The sequence below is a fragment of the Lissotriton vulgaris genome, chromosome 1_1, assembly GCF_964263255.1.
Source record: "Lissotriton vulgaris chromosome 1_1, aLisVul1.2, whole genome shotgun sequence".
Taxonomy (NCBI): domain Eukaryota; kingdom Metazoa; phylum Chordata; class Amphibia; order Caudata; family Salamandridae; genus Lissotriton; species Lissotriton vulgaris.
This window is the reverse complement of record NC_141685.1, coordinates 879,911,182-879,928,671: the sequence shown is the minus strand read 5'-3', so window position 1 is coordinate 879,928,671 and position 17,490 is coordinate 879,911,182.

The window sequence follows — 17,490 nt, the reverse complement described above, 5'->3', positions numbered from 1 at the left end:
TGACCCAACAAAACTGTTCCACAGGTCACTCCCAGAGATTATAGCAAAACAAACTCTATCCGCTGCTAATTATACAGTCTTAGGAGACCTGAATCTTCATTTTAACTCCCCCTCAGATAATATTGCTAAGGAGCTAATAGACGACCTTGGAGCTCTTCAGCTGTCTCAGCTGGTCACAGCTCCAACCCATGAGAAGGGCAATCTGCTCGATCCAATTTTCAGCAGCTGCAGCGATCTGACTGTTGATTATCCTGTCCTCCTCCCATGGTCAGATCATTTTCTGATTCCGTTTTCTTGGGCCACCCACCAGGTCCCCCAGCTACCCCCCCGGACAACAATCAGGAGGAACTGGTCAAAACTCCAGCTGGAATCCTGGATGCACAGCCTGGACTCTACCCGCCCGCCCCCCTGCTCAGACCCCAGCATAGCAAACGAAAATTATGTCAGCTGGATCACTAACTCATTAGATACGATCCTCCCTCTCCGCAGATCCTCATCTAATGAGAGAATGCAGAAATCAGCGCCCTGGTTTTCTGACTCTTTAAGGGAACTAAAACGCTGCTGTAGGCAACGAGAGAGAGCCTGGCGTTTAGACTTTCTCCCGGATAAAAAGGCAGCCTACAAAGAGGCGATAAAAGCTTATAGAGATGGGATTAGGACGGCGAAAGCGACCTTCTACTCTGATAAAATCCTGGAGGCTAAATCGAAGCCCAGGGAAATTTTTCAGATAATAAAACACTGCTCAAGTGTCACCACCGCCCCCCCTCCGAGCAAAACTCAAGACCAATGTAACGAGCTTGCGGACTTTTTCTACAACAAAGTCCTGAAAATATATTCCACCTTTCAAACGGGAGCCACAGTTCCGGAGATAGCCGACCTACCCTCTCCTAGAATCCTCCCTCCCCTAGACCAGTCAACCCTCGAACACTTCCCTCCCCTGGACCTCGACACCCTCTGCAAAATGGCACGCCAAGTTAAATCGGGCTCCCCGCGTGACCCAGCCCCACCAGAAGTTCTGATACAAGCACACGAAGCCACCCTGCCTGTTATCCTGGAACTCCTAAATACATCCATTGCCGCATGTGCGGTTCCCACAGCATGGAAACAAGCCATGGTGCGGGCGCTGCTGAAAAAACCCAACCTGGACCCCGATGATCACTCCAATTACCGTCCCATCTCACTCCTCTCTTGGGCTGGCAAGGTGTTGGAAAAATACATAAATGTCCAGCTGGTCCAGTTTATTGAAAATCACTCCCTACTGGATGCATCCCAGACAGGTTTCAGGCCGAATCATGGCACCGAAACTGCCTTACTAGCGGTCGCCGAGGAATCCCGAAGGGTTCTGGATGAGGGAGGATCAGTGGTAGTGATCCTCCTTGATCTAAGCGCCGCCTTCGATACGGTCAGCTATGCCACCTTGCTGAACCGTCTCCGGGACATCGGAGTCTCAGGCGACGCTCTAAGGTGGTTCGACTCCTTCCTGTCCGACAGATCTTTTCAGATCTTCGACGGCGACACAATATCAACCAGCAAGCCTCTCAGCTGTGGAGTACCACAGGGCTCCTCCTTGAGCCCTGTGCTATTCAACGTCTACATGAGACCACTGGCTGGGATCGTCAAACCGTACGGCATCAAAATTGTGTCGTACGCCGACGATACTCAGTTAGTGGTATCATTGGCTCAAGAGAACATCAGTCAACCCCAGGGAGGTTTGCTGAGCTGCCTAGAGGACGTTAAGGAGTGGATGACCAGCTCCTCCCTTAAACTAAACGGAGATAAAACAGAGCTCATGCTTGTAGGCCCAGCCCAGCCTCGCCAATACCTTTCACCTCCTTGTGGCCCCAAGCTCTGGGCACTCCCCCTACCCCCAAGGAAAGCGTCAAGAGCCTAGGAGTGTGGCTGGACAGGAAGCTTTCCTTTTCCACCCAGGCTACTAAGCTGTCCGCCACCTGCTTTGGCATCCTCAAAACTTTGAGGAAAGTCCTTCCACTTCTGCCTCTAGAAGCCAAGAAAGTGGCAGTACAAGGCCTCATACAGTCCCGCCTGGACTCAAACAATGCCCTATATGTAGGGGCTCCTGAGATGACTCTCCGTAAACTGCAGGTGGTGCAAAACTGCGCAGCACGCACCCTGCTGCAGATTCCACAAGCCCAGTCAGCCAGACCTGCATTAAAAAGTCTTCACTGGCTGCCAGTCAAGCACAGAGTGGCATTCAAGGCGCTGTGCATTGCGCACCGGGCCTTTTGGAAAACAGGACCCGCAATCAACAGCAACCTTGTCATCCCCTATCACCCAAATAGGAACCTCTGCTCCACTGAGGCTTTTCTGGCAGTGGTTCCTAGAGTGAAGAGAGCTAGATCCGGGGGCAGGCTGTTCTCACTGAATACCGCTAAACTTTGGAATACCCTCCCCCTCTCACTCCGTTCCAACCCGGACCTGCTCTCATTCCGTAAAAAGCTGAAGACCTTATTATTTGCCAAAGCCTCCGAGCTCTAAATCCATCACTCGGCCTGTCTCTCCGATTCCAACCTTAGCGCTTGGACGCCCCTGGGCAGCAACCGCGCTCAATAAATCCTCCCAAGAAGCGGGTCCAGGATATTCGGGCTATGATTTCGATCTTTCAGCCTCTACCCCGGGTTTCGGTCAGAATGACCCTGAGGCTACTGGGTCTCATGGCCTCCTGCATCCTGCTAGTGGACTATTCCAGGTGGCATATACAGGCCCTGCAGTGGGCCTGAAGTTCCAGTGGGCACAGCATCAGGGAAATCTTTCCGATTGCATTCAGATCTCGGAGGGCGCTGCACACAAATTGCAGTGGTGGCTAACAAACCAGTATTGGGTCGATGGCAGGTCCCTTTCCCTTCCCCAACTAGAGTTCACAGTGGTGACAGATGCGTCACTTCTGGGGTGGTGCGGCCACATGGGAGAGGAGGAGATCAGAGGCCTCTGGTCTCCGGCAGAATCCGGGCTCCATATCAACCTTCTGGGGCTCCGGGCGATTTGTCTTGCTCTGAAGCCATTCCTTCCTTCTGTCAAAGGAAGAGTACTGCAGGTGTTCACAGACAACGCCGCTGCCATGTGACACTGCAACAAACATGGCGGGTGGGGTTGTGGACCCTATGTCAAGAGGCTCTTCGTCTTTGATCATGGCTGGAACATCAGGGCCTGTCCCTGGTGGTTCAACACCTGGCAGGTTCTCTAAATGCCAGGACGGACAAACTCAGCCTCTGGTGCATGATGGATCATGAATGGCGTCTTCACTCGGAGGTGGTGCAAGGTCTCTTTCAACAGTGGGGAGAGACTTGGTTAGATCTATTTGCCACCCAAGAGAACGTGCAATGTCAGCAGTTCTGCTTGTTGGAATTTCCAAGGCGGCACGCGCTAGGTGACGCTTTTCGTCGCAAGTGGAGTTGCAGCCTTCTATACGCCTTTCCACTTATACTACTCCTGCCCAGAGTGCTGGAGAAGATCAAGCGCGACCGGGGTCAAGTTATTCTTGTGGCCCCACACTGGGCACAAAGAGTCTGGTATCCTAAGCTCTTGCACATGCCATTGATCAGATTGCCCCTTCGGGAGGATCTTCTGTCACAGCAGCAGGGGACGGTCCTCCACCCAAACCTGTCCAACCTCCACATCCTTGCGTGGTGATTGAGCGGCGACGGTTGACATCTTTCGACCTTCCTCCCGAAGGCTGTAAAGATATCTTGGCACCCAGGCGTCCCTCCACCAAAATGGTATACGCCTGTAGATGGAACAAATTTGTGGCATGGTGCGCAGCAGAGGCTGTGGATCCTCTTCTGCCCCTCTTTCAGAGGTTCTCCTCTTCATTCTTTTTTTAGCCCAGCAGGGCTCTGCTCTGGAAACTTTCAAGGGCTATCTTTCGGCCTTTTCGGCTTTTCTTCGTCTTCCACATCAACCTTCTCTATTCAAGTTTCCTATTGTAAATCGATTCCTTAAGGGCATTACTCACGTGGTTCCTCCCATTCCTTTCGTAATGCCCGACTGAGATTTGAACCTGGTTCTGACCTACCTTATGTGCGCTCCTTTTGAGCTGCTACATAACTGTCCTCTCAGACTTTGGACACTCAAAACTGCCTTTTCAGTTGCCGTCACCTTTGCTCTCAGGGTGAGTGAGCTTCAAACCTCCTTTCCTTGCTGTTCATCTGGACAAAGTTGTCCTTCGCACTGGGCCTTCTTTCCTTCCCAAAGTGGTTACCTCTTTCCACATAGGACAAACCATCACTTTACTCATCTTCTTCCCACCCCTGCATCCTTCTAAAGAGGAGGAGAGGCTCCACCGTCTGGATCCAAAACATGCACTTTCATTCTATCTGGATTGCACAAAGCAATTCCGGGTGGATGACCAGCTCTTTGTTGGCTATGTGGGCGCCAAGAAAGGTCGGGCCGTGGAAAAGCAGACCATCTCTCAATGGGTCGTTCTTTGCATCAAAATGTGTTATTCCTTAGCAAAAAAAGGAACTTCCACTGGGTCTGCGTGCTCATTTCACCAGGGGGATGGCAACCACACCTGCTTTGGGATGTGGAGTCCCTCTTTATGTCATCTGCCAGGCAGCCACGTGAGCTTCATTGCACATGTTCATCAAACATTACTGCCTCGACAGTCAAGCCTGGAGAGAAGGCTTCTTTGGCCGTTCAGTTCTCCAGGACTTTCTGGTGTGAACTTAGTCCGCAGATCCACCTCAGGGGTTGGTATTGCTGGGGTACCTAATCTAAGGTGAGGAATCCATAACTAATAGTCTCTTTTAGATGAACAAGTTACTTACCTTTGGTAATGATATATCTGTAAGAGACATATATTAGTTATGGATTCCTCACCGCCCCACCCATCCTCCCCTTTCTGCAAGCTTACTGCTAGGGTAAGGGATTCCCTTTCAGGGCCCTAGTTTTTGTGCACCAGTGATCAGTGTCTTGCATGGCTCTGCGCTTCTGGCTTGGAATGTCGTGTAAAGAACTGATGTCAGCACGCAGGGGCGTCGTCTAAATAGATACAGCAACATCATTCCGACGATCAAGACGCCAACGACGAACGCGGAGTCGACCGACGCCACCTACCTAAGACTGAATGTAAACAAAAGAGATCTTGGACATGATCATCACAGGAAAGGTGAACAATACAAATCCAAAAATAGCAGTGAGAAGCGTCACAGTATGAAAAATAACGAACTCTCTGAACTTAAATGTTTTCGATGTGGGTCTCCCACCCATTTTGCTGATTCAACAAAATGTCCTGCTAGATATCAGAAGTGCATGTCATGTGGCTTGACAGGTCACATTGCTAAAGCTTGTAATAGAAGATCTTCCAAACAAAGCAAACATGTTAAACAAATTCAAGAGGAGAGTGACTCAGCTGAGGAAAATTCTGAGTATTAGGATTCTGACAGCATCAGCTATGTTTTCTCAATAGAATATGACGTACTGGAACTCACACCCACAAAGAAAAAAAAACCATGTGTGATGTGAAATTGGGTGGTGTAACAGTGAATCTAATGGCAGATTCTGGTTCTCCTTTCATGATTATCAATGAGAATGTATGGAAACAATTCAATGACAAAATTGGTTCATCATTAGAAAAATCTAAAGTGATTGCTAGAAGTTACACAGAAAACAACATTGGATTTTTAGGAACACGAGATCTGGAATTCGAATTCAAAAACAGGAAAGCATTTTGCAGACTTTTTGTAGCTAAGAAGGGTCCTTCGGTCATTGGTTGGAGCGATCAAGCTGATCTTGGCATCATCCTCAACCCAAATAGCGCCAGTCCTGTTTTGTCTGTTGACGAGTCTTGTAAACTTACCATCCAAAATGATTTTCCAGAAGTGTTCTCTGGTAAAGTTGGTCTTCTTAACAGTTTTCAACATCAAATTGAACTTAAAGACTCAGCTATCCCATGCATTCACAAGGTAAGACATTTACCAGTTTCAGTAAGAAATGATGTTCAAGTCGAACTGATTAGACTGGTTAAAGATGGAATAATAGAAGAACTTGAGTCCGCGGAGTGGGTTTCTCCCTTAGTGGTGGTCAAACGTCCCAATGGGAAAATTAGATTTTGCATCGATCTCAGGGACCTAAATAAAAATATTATTGTGGATCAATACCCGCTACTACGTATATGTGAAATGTTTAATGCCACTAATGATATGTGTGTATTTTCAATAATTGATTTAAAATCCGCATATCACCAAATTCCCCTACACGCGGACAGCAAAAAATACACTACATTTATCACCCCTTTTGGTTTTTATCGTTTCACCAGGGTACCGTTTAGCTTAGCCTCGGCCGCAGCGCTTTTTCAAAGGGTCATGACTTCCATTTTTGAAGGCGTTGCTGGTATTGGGTTTTTCCAAGATGATATCCTGGTCATGGGCAGCAACCAATTGGAGCATGACACACGCCTTAGGCAGGTTTTTAACAAACTTAAAATGCATGGACTGACTGTTAAATCAGACAAATGTAAAATATCCCAAGACAAAGTAGTATATCTGGGGCACACCATTAGCCAGGATGGCATCAAACCTAAACAGGGTTTAGTGGACGCCATTCTCAATGCTCCCTGCCTATCAAACAAAGAAGATGTCAGAGCTTTTCTTGGTTTGACCGAGTATTACTCAAAATTCATTAGAAATTTTCAGAGAAAAAGTACAGTATTAGACAATTATTGAAAAATAAAGCAAAATTTGAGTGGTCCTTGGATTGTCAGAACACCTTTGAAACAATCAAAAAAGAAATCAGCGAAGCTCCGTTTCTCAAAGGATTTGATCCAAAAGCTGAAATCTTTGTAACCACCGATGCTAGCAACAAAGGAATAGGTGCTGTGCTAGCACAGAAGGATACCTCGAACCATGAATGGGTTGTGGCCTTTGCTTCAAGGTCGCTCACCCCTGCTGAGGAGAAGTACTCAGTAATCGAACGTGAAATGCTGGCCTGTTCATGGGCGCTCAATTACTTCAGAGCATACATCTGGGGATACAATATTCATCTTCGCACAGACCACAAACAACTAATTAAAATACTGTCTGCCTCTGGTTTGCAAAATGCTTCACCAAGACTAAGCAAAATGTCTATCAAATTACTGGATTACAACTACTCTGCAGAATATTGGCCAGGAGTTAAGAATAAAATTGCAGATTTCCTTAGCAGACTGCCTCTTCCACACAATGAGAATTCGGATACCCCGGATGATGATGAAAAAGTGGCTCTACTCTTCAACACAGATTTGGATGGAATGGGAACAACACATGTCTCCCGATTCAACTCTCCAAGATGTATGCAAATTTGTCAACACCATGTGGCCAGAAAAACGCCATCTTCACGACAATGTCAAAGTTTACTGGGAAATAAGAAATGAACTCAGTTGGGAAATCGGGGTGTTATACAGAATTTGTAAAGCTATAGCCCCCATCACACTCAGAGACAGAATTCTTAAACTTTGCCATATTGGTCACCTGGGCATTTCTAAGACAAAGCAGAGAGTCAGAACCAGTTACTGGTGGCCTGGTATTGACAAGCAAATCAAAACCCAAATTTGAAACTGTGTAGAATGCTGTGATTCAGACAAAACCCTTAAAACATCCAAAGTCTCTCTCTCTCCGCTTCAACCCCCCTTAATGGCATGGGAGAAAGTAGGCTTAGACATCGCGGGCCCGTTGAAGGACATGACGGAGAGATCAAGTATATTCTAGTGGCTATAGATCATTTCTCGAAGTGACCTGAAATAGAAGTTGTCTTGGAAATTGATAGCTCTGCAATCATTTCATTCTTGGATAAGCTGTTCTTAAGCGAAGGATTACCCAAAGTTGTGCTCACTGACAATGGTCCACAATTTTGCTCAAAAGCGTTCAAGTCATTCCTTGACTGTGTTACTCATCACACCACTTCATTATACCATCCTGACGGTAATGGTCTCACCGAGCGCTTCAACCGTGTCTTGAAAGGACACATACAGCTGTCAAGAAATTCTAATCTAAACTGGGAAGAAGAATTGTTCAAACTCATCTGGCTCTTCAGAAAATTTCCTTGTGCCAGCACCTGCAATACACCATTTGTTCTCATGAGAAGCAGACAGCCCCTGAGTATTGACCTTGGATGGATGCCCAATTCCAAACAAATTGAATGGTCACCGGATGTCATCAGAAATAACATAATCAAAGCCCAAAAATACTACAAGGAATGGTATGATTCCAAACATGGTGCAAAAGAACATTTATTTAAGGTTGGCGACCTTGTAAAGGTTCGTTTAGAAAAAAAAGTAAGGAAAGGAGAAAGCAGATTCACCGCTCCTCTTCACATTGATGAACTGTTTAACAATGCGGCCAGACTCAGTGATGGGAAGGTATGGCATCGAACTGACTCCGCAGGCACACGCCGGGAGCATTTTAGAGGCTAATTTTTTTAAATTACTGTGATTTGTGTATAATTCTGTGTAAAACTAAGCTTACCTCGAGCCCACCTCAAACAGCCGAGAACGCTCTTTAGCGCCGGCTGCAACGATCAGCTAGACGCCATTCCGGCGAGACCTTGGGCCACGCCCACATTGCAGGCCACCCCCCCTCTGCCAGGAACAGATAAAAGCGCCAAAACCAAGCGCCGCCACAGAATCGAACTGACTCCGCAGGCACACGCCGGGAGCATTTTAGAGGCTAATTTTTTTAAATTACTGTGATTTGTGTATAATTCTGTGTAAAACTAAGCTTACCTCGAGCCCACCTCAAACAGCCGAGAACGCTCTTTAGCGCCGGCTGCAACGATCAGCTAGACGCCATTCCGAAGAGACCTTGGGCCACGCCAACATTGCAGGCCACACCCCCTACTCCAGCTACATCATGTGTTGTCAGCGGACGAGCGCAGCGGACGAGCGCAGCGGGAGCGCCTAAGGCAAGCCTGTCTGCGCCCGTCCGCGACCAGACGGGACCAGGGGCCACTCCCCCTGCCTCTCCCGCTCCTCCGGTCAAGACTTATAGCCCCACTGCTTTACGCTACATAGGAAGCAGAGCTACTGCCTTATGTACCCGCACTTTTGCACCCACATCCCTCCCTCCCTCTTGCTTTGAATGCAAACATTCTTTCCGAAACACCCTGGCTTGTCCCTCGGTACAGAAATATTGCATGTTGGCATTAAATTGTCGATCATTGCCAAAGCATAGCATTCAAATGTCCATGCTGCTAGATGAGCGCAAGCCAGATGTTATCTTTTTAACAGAGACCTGGCTCTCCACTCAATCTGACCCAGACATAGTCGCAGCCCTACCCAGTGGATACCACATCGTTAGATCGGACAGACCAGTAGGGATAGGCGGCGGTCTGGCTATCATTCTCAAAAACCAGTACCGTTGCCGCACCACAGCAGAAACCATCCCCGAGTGCGAAAGCATAGAATTCTGCATAGAGTTCAACGCCAACACTTCTTTCTCGGGCACCTTGATCTACTGTCCTCCTGACCCAACAAAACTGTTCCACAGGTCACTCCCAGAGATTATAGCAAAACGAACTCTATCCGCTGCTAATTATACAGTCTTAGGAGACCTGAATCTTCATTTTAACTCCCCCTCAGATAATATTGCTAAGGAGCTAATAGACGACTTTGGAGCTCTTCAACTGTCTCAGCTGGTCACAGCTCCAACCCATGAGAAGGGCAATCTGCTCGATCCAATTTTCAGCAGCTGCAGTGATCTGACTGTTGATTATCCTGTCCCCCTCCCATTGTCAGATCATTTTCTGATTCCGTTTTCTTGGGCCACCCACAAGGTCCCCCAGCTACCCCCCCGGACAACAATCAGGAGGAACTAGTCAAAACTCCAGCTGGAATCCTGGATGCACAGCCTGGACTCTACCCGCCCGCCCCCCTGCTCAGACCCCAGCATAGCAAACGAAAATTATGTCAGCTGGATCACTAACTCATTAGATACGATCCTCCCTCTCCGCAGATCCTCATCTAAGAGAATGCAGAAATCAGCACCCTGGTTTTCTGACTCTTTAAGAGAACTAAAACGCTGCTGTAGGCAACGAGAGAGAGCCTGGCGTTTAGACTTTCTCCCGGATAAAAAGGCAGCCTACAAAGAGGCGATAAAAGCTTATAGAGATGGGATTAGGACGGCGAAAGCGACCTTCTACTCTGATAAAATCCTGGAGGCTAAATCGAAGCCCAGGGAAATTTTTCAGATAATAAAACACTGCTCAAGTGTCACCACCGCCCCCCCTCCGAGCAAAACTCAAGACCAATGTAACGAGCTTGCGGACTTTTTCTACAACAAAGTCCTGAAAATATATTCCACCTTTCAAACGGGAGCCACAGTTCCGGAGATAGCCGACCTACCCTCTCCTAGAATCCTCCCTCCCCTAGACCAGTCAACCCTCGAACACTTCCCTCCCCTGGACCTCGACACCCTCTGCAAAATGGCACGCCAAGTTAAATCGGGCTCCCCGCGTGACCCAGCCCCACCAGAAGTTCTGATACAAGCACACGAAGCCACCCTGCCTGTTATACTGGAACTCCTAAATACATCCATAGCCGCATGTGCGGTTCCCACAGCATGGAAACAAGCCATGGTGCGGGCGCTGCTGAAAAAACCCAACCTGGACCCCGATGATCACTCCAATTACCTTCCCATCTCACTCCTCCCTTGGGCTGGCAAGGTGTTGGAAAAATACATAAATGTCCAGCTGGTCCAGTTTATTGAAAATCACTCCCTACTGGATGCATCCCAGACAGGTTTCAGGCCGAATCATGGCACCGAAACTGCCTTACTAGCGGTCGCCGCGGAATCCCGAAGGGTTCTGGATCAGGGAGGATCAGTGGCAGTGATCCTCCTTGATCTAAGCGCCGCCTTCGATACGGTCAGCTATGCCACCTTGCTGAACCGTCTCCGGGACATCGGAGTCTCAGGCGACGCTCTAAGGTGGTTCGACTCCTTCCTGTCCGACAGATCTTTTCAGATCTTCGACGGCGACACAATATCAACCAGCAAGCCTCTCAGCTGTGGAGTACCACAGGGCTCCTCCTTGAGCCCTGTGCTATTCAACGTCTACATGAGACCACTGGCTAGGATCGTCGAACCGTACGGCATCAAAATTGTGTCGTACGCCGACGATACTCAGTTAGTGGTATCATTGGCTCAAGAGAACATCAGTCAACCCCAGGGAGGTTTGCTGAGCTGCCTAGAGGACGTTAAGGAGTGGATGACCAGCTCCTCCCTTAAACTAAACGGAGATAAAACAGAGCTCATGCTTCTAGGCCCAGCCTCGCCAATACCTTTCACCTCCTTGTGGCCCCAAGCTCTGGGCACTCCCCCTACCCCCAAGGAAAGCGTCAAGAGCCTAGGAGTGTGGCTGGACAGGAAGCTTTCCTTTTCCACCCAGGCTACTAAGCTGTCCGCCACCTGCTTTGGCATCCTCAAAACTTTGAGGAAAGTCCTTCCACTTCTGCCTCTAGAAGCCAAGAAAGTGGCAGTACAAGCCTCATACAGTCCCGCCTGGACTCAAACAATGCCCTATATGTAGGGGCTCCTGAGATGACTCTCCGTAAACTGCAGGTGGTGCAAAACTGCGCAGCACGCACCCTGCTGCAGATTCCACAAGCCCAGTCAGCCAGACCTGCATTAAAAAGTCTTCACTGGCTGCCAGTCAAGCACAGAGTGGCATTCAAGGCGCTGTGCATTGCGCACCGGGCCTTTTGGAAAACAGGACCCGCAATCAACAGCAACCTTGTCATCCCCTATCACCCAAATAGGAACCTCTGCTCCACTGAGGCTTTTCTGGCAGTGGTTCCTAGAGTGAAGAGAGCTAGATCCGGGGGCAGGCTTTTCTCACTGAATACCGCTAAACTTTGGAATACCCTCCCCCTCTCACTCCGTTCCAACCCGGACCTGCTCTCATTCCGTAAAAAGCTGAAGACCTTATTATTTGCCAAAGCCTCCGAGCTCTAAATCCATCACTCGGCCTGTCTCTCCGATTCCAACCTTAGCGCTTGGACGCCCCTGGGCAGCAACCGCGCTCAATAAATCTATTTCTATTCTATTCTATTCTACATGAGTAGATTGGCAAAATACCATCAGGGAGTCAATGTTCCCAACCAACTGTAACATGATACTTATTGCAAAGATTTGTGGGTTGATATTGATAGAACCAGTTTAGAACATGGTTTCATGCCCAGAAATGTTATTTCACACGATCTCCCACCTGACACTGACTCAGCTGACTGTCAATCATCAGACCAGTCTGTGAATATCAAACCACGCACTCCGATTCCCAATCGGAGTTGTTACGGTGACTCACACTTGACTCTGAAGCCACGTCTGACGGTCACAGCTTCAGTGGTAGGTTTGGTAGAACCAGTAATGATTCTCACTCTGACACAGAAAGTGTTCCTGATTCCCATATGGTCACGGGAAGGTTTGGGAGAACCATCCATAAACCCAAACGCTATGAAGACTTTGTTTGTGACTAATGACAATCAGTTAATCTAACATAAATGTTTTGTTTTACCACATTTAGTGGCTTATCGGTTAAAACCTGCAAGAGAGGAAGATGTGTTGTAACCTAGTTCTGTGTAGTGATGTTAAATGAAGATCAGGTCACGTAGGTTCTTGTAGAAAGATGTATTTATTAATCAAGTTGACATGAGGTGGAAGTTCATATATAAGATAAGATAGTAAGAATAATCCTGAGGTAAATCCCCTAGTAAATCCCCACCAGGAGCTGTCACCAGTCAGCTCAATCCTCAGCTCCTAACTGACACTAGCATCAGAACAAAACATTCCAATCTGTGATAACATTCCAAATGATGGCATATGTGAAACAACTAGAAAGCCAACACTACACATCTTCCCCTTTTACACATTTAACAATTGCAATCAAAAACTAAGATGTTAAAGAGCAATTACACATAATAATAGGATACAGAAAGGAGGTACGTATAAATAGGAGAAGAAGATAATTAAGTAACAATGACGGAAAAGAGAAGGTGAAGTATAAGAAAAGAAAAATTACAGTAACATCTAAGAGGTGAAAATCAAGCAAGATTAGAAGCAACAAGAATCAACAGAGAAAATCAAACAATATTAGAACTAAGAAGAATGAACAGAAAACAAGAAAGAAACGGAGAAAAAGAATGGAAATACAAAAGACAACACATCTTCTCCCTAAAGGAAAAGAAGAAAATGATAATAAGAATATGGACACTGAACACAAAATTCACGGAATCAGCAAACACAAATATGAGAAAGTTAAAATAAGAAAAATGCTCTTACATGAAAACAATTCGAAATCCCAGAATCATAGGATGAAAGGTGAACATTAACATCCAACAAGAGCATGAACAGAAGAAAGGTTGCCAGCAAGAATTATTAATTCTGAATGAAACTTGTAAAAACAGTTAGAAACTGGCATAATAAACATAAAACAGAGCTACTCGAATATATCACTGAGGAAAAGTATCCAGAAAAAATAATAGATAGGGAAAAACTGGCAAAATAATCTCTCAACAATATCACATGCATATAACCCTGAAGAAAAATTGCCAGAAAGAATAATTAATTCTGAAAGAAACCTGTAAAAACAGGCGAAAAACTGGCATAGTAATCACATAACAGAATTACGTGCATGTGACACTAAAAACTTTTAAGTAATAAATGAATAATGACAATTCATGTAACGTACGTCTACGCACATAAAAAATCTTGAAAATATGAAGAAAGAAGTCCAAAACGTCGCCAATTGTAGTGATGTTAAATGAAGATTAGGTCACGTAGGTTCTTGTAGAAAGATGTATTTATTAATCAAGTTGACATGAGGTGGAAGTTCATATATAAGATACGATAGTAAGAATAATCCTGAGGTAAATCCCTAGTAAATTCCCTAGTAAATCCCCACCAGGAGCTGTCACCAGTCAGCTCAATCCTCAGCTCCTAACTGACACTAGCATCAGAACAAAACATTCAAATCTGTGATAACATTCCAAATGATGACATATGTGAAACAACTAGAAAGCCAACACTACATTCTGTTCTCCCTTTAGCCCTAAGCAAGTGGTGTCAACCCAGCTCTCCTGCGCGAGAGCACCCATTGTTCCCTCACCGTTCCTATTGGTCCCTCAACATTCCACACTGCCTCTGGTCCCTTCCCTTACACTCAACTGTTATTGCTGAGACTGCTTAACTGACCTACGCACCGCACTAGGTGTGGGGCTGATTATAATAAACGTAATCTTTCATTTGAAATATCAGACTTCGTCTTCTAATTGCTACACCTTGCTAGCTGAAAATAAGCTGGGTGAAGTGGTTACCTAAGATCTACTAACCTGAAAACAGACAAGTGTGTTTGTGTTGCCAGGAGTTCCTTTTAGCCCAACACTGCTCTCTGGGCATTATCTGATACAGGCCAGTGACATCATGGAATGTTGACGACCATCAGAACAGAGCTGTGCAGCTGGGCCACTATGACATCAGCTGAGTGATAGAACTAATAATGGCCTAGCTGAGTCTACAGCCAGCCATGATACCTGGGGTGAGGGGCACTTCCATCCGCCCCTCCCGGACGGCTGACAAGGGCTTCGATGAGAACACTGCTCTACCGCACGCTGCCTGACTGGAGACTAAGGTGAGGGGTGTACGACTCCTCCCACTGCCAGCAGCCACTGACCCATGTGAGTACCACAAAACACTTGTTTTTTCTTTGCATGCTAGTTGGAGAAATTCCTTTCAGCCATGGCTACCTCCTTACTTGGGGACTCAAACTGCACATTCAATCTTGTTCATTCCACGTTTGGCTAGACATACAGAGGTGGGTCATATTTGACAATTCAATAGTGTTCAGCTTTTCTAATGGCAATGAGTGTCTAGAGTTTATCTGTTTCTTAGTGCTACCTAAGGCTGGTTGTATCAGAGGGTCTGTGAGTAAGAGAATGAAATATATTTTGACCTAGGTGGTATGCCCATGTGCAGACTTCAGGGACGTTAGTGCCTGTATAAGGACAACAAAAGTGCACATGCAGGTGTTAACCCCTCTAGTGTGCCTGCCTAAGTATCTAGTCTTGGTGTATATGCAGCCACATTATTTATCATCATTGTATCATTGTCTTTTCATTATCATAATCCACCCCTCCCATGTGAGTGTATGTCTCTTTTGTTTGATGTAGCATTCTTGCTGGAAGGGCTACTCAAACAAATTAATAAATGGCATTGAAGCAGAGCATTCTGGAGACAATGTTGCTCGGCCACTATCTGGTGTAGGACTGTCTAAGCTGACCTGGTCTTTGGCAAGTTCCATGTCAGCCTTCTGGCGATACTTTCAGGAATTGCAGTTTTCTTAATCTTTAACTGGGGTCCATCTGTCTCATAGCCTGCCTACAACTGAGCTGTAGCTAGTGCGCCTCTCAAGTGTTTGGTGTGTAATGCTGTAGACAAAGGGAATTTTTCCTTTTAGCTTCTGCTAGTTCTGTGATCCTTTTGTCTTTCTTTGGAGGTGGATAATATGTGAAGTTGAAGGACACACCCGGGTTTCTAGTGGTCTTGAGTGAGAGGAGAGGTCATTTCTGTTATGACCATGGGGGAGTGAATTAACAAATTAAAGATGAATTGTTTTCTGTGCTGAAGGCCATCGACATCTCAATAGGATTGGGGCAGCATCATCTTTCCACCCAAGTCTTTTTACAGTTCTTTTCTGAGAAATGCTGCTCTCAAGCTTATACCTTCCTCTTGCTAAATTGCCTGCTAGGTGTAGCCCAACAATTGTTTTCTTTAGGTGATTCCTAAATGGATTGAAGGCTTCTCTTTTATTGTTGTTGCTAGAAAAGCGGCTTGAGGTCTGGGCTAAGTTTGCACAAATGAAATCACCTTTTGATTTCTTGAAGTTATGGGGGCCTATTGTTTACCTGTCAAGGCCTTGCTCACACAAAACTGGAGGTCATCCCCCACAACCCAAACAAGCCCTACAGTCAGAAGACAAGACAGTTGTGGTAAGGGACCTCACGAAGACAAAACAAGGTTTAACTTGTTTATTTTGCTCGTTGTCACCCACGGCATACCGCGTTCATCTGCCTCAGGGTCTAACTGGAACTGCCTCTTTGCCGGTCGTATTCCCGCCAGCTCACCGCTCCATACACGTCTGAAAATACAAATAATAACTTTATGGAGTGTCTCGAATGGTGCCTTGAGACACATTACATACATCACATTCCCCCTTTAAAAAACAAATTCACTAAATATAGATAAATTAAATTGCACACATTAAAATAATGCATTAAACACCAATTCGATAAATACATATTAAGTTGCAATTTTGAAAACAACAAATTAACATCCTATATAGTCTAGTACCTTATGAAGTCAATAAACGTCTTGGGAATCTTCCTGATGTGTAACCCTCACTCCACTTCTTTACCTTTATGGTCCTTGTCATCATGACCCAATCTAATGGGTAACACCCGATCAGTGGCTTCACCAGTCTTTCCACCAACATTCTTTTGCTCAACATCTGACTGCAGCCAATGCACCCAATCAGGGTCATAAATAGATAAATTACTTTTCTTTTGTCGCATATTAGCCTGCTCTGGTTTTACATTCACCAGTTATCCTTTGTTCCACCAACCATTCCCTCTGATGAATGCTGCACCTTTGCCGACTTGTACAGGCAAGGAAAACATAGATTCTCTTTTTTCAACTTAGATGGGTTTCTTATTTAAAACCCAGTCTCCACTCAACACACCTGTCATGCTAGACCTGCTTTTGCTGTCAAAGTTACATTTCATGGTTGCTTGTCTCATAAGCACCTTTGATACAATCCCTTCTGTGCCATGCTCGTCGCCAAATGTGGTAAGGGATTTCACAAAAACAAAACAAGGTTTAACTTGGTTATTTTACTCCTTGTTGTCCCCCACCTCGTGCCGCGTCCACCTGGCTCGGAGTCCTTTTGCAACGGACTTGTTACTGTTTGAATCCCTGCCATTGTCCACTCCGAACACATGTGAAAATATAAATAATAACAATGAGGAGTATCTCGAGGGGTGCCTCGAGACACACTACATACATCATAACAGTGTGCTAAGGACTGCTTTGTGGTGTTGCGACCTATATCTACTCTGGTGCAAACACTGTAAAAAAGTACACTTAATTGCACACTTGAAGTAAAATAACAAATGACTAGCAGAAATATTTCATTTTATTTAATTATTAGATAAAGGGCCTGACAACCACTTTTGAAGGTTTGGGGATTATAAGACAAGCTCTTGGGCTGGAAGTCTGTCATATCTGACCTTGTGTCAGTCGTTTTATTGTTTATTTTAAATGAATGTTGAGAGCTATAGGACCTTTTTTACCAAGCGTATTACTATATATGTCTTTAAATGAGTATACAAGTATAAGAAGACTTGAAGGCCAGGAGGCTCCTGAATGCAGGCTGTTACAGAGTTGCATGCCTAATATCCTGGTAATTCTCGTCCACTCTTCTTTTGTTTGATGCTAGATCAGGAGATCGGCTTTA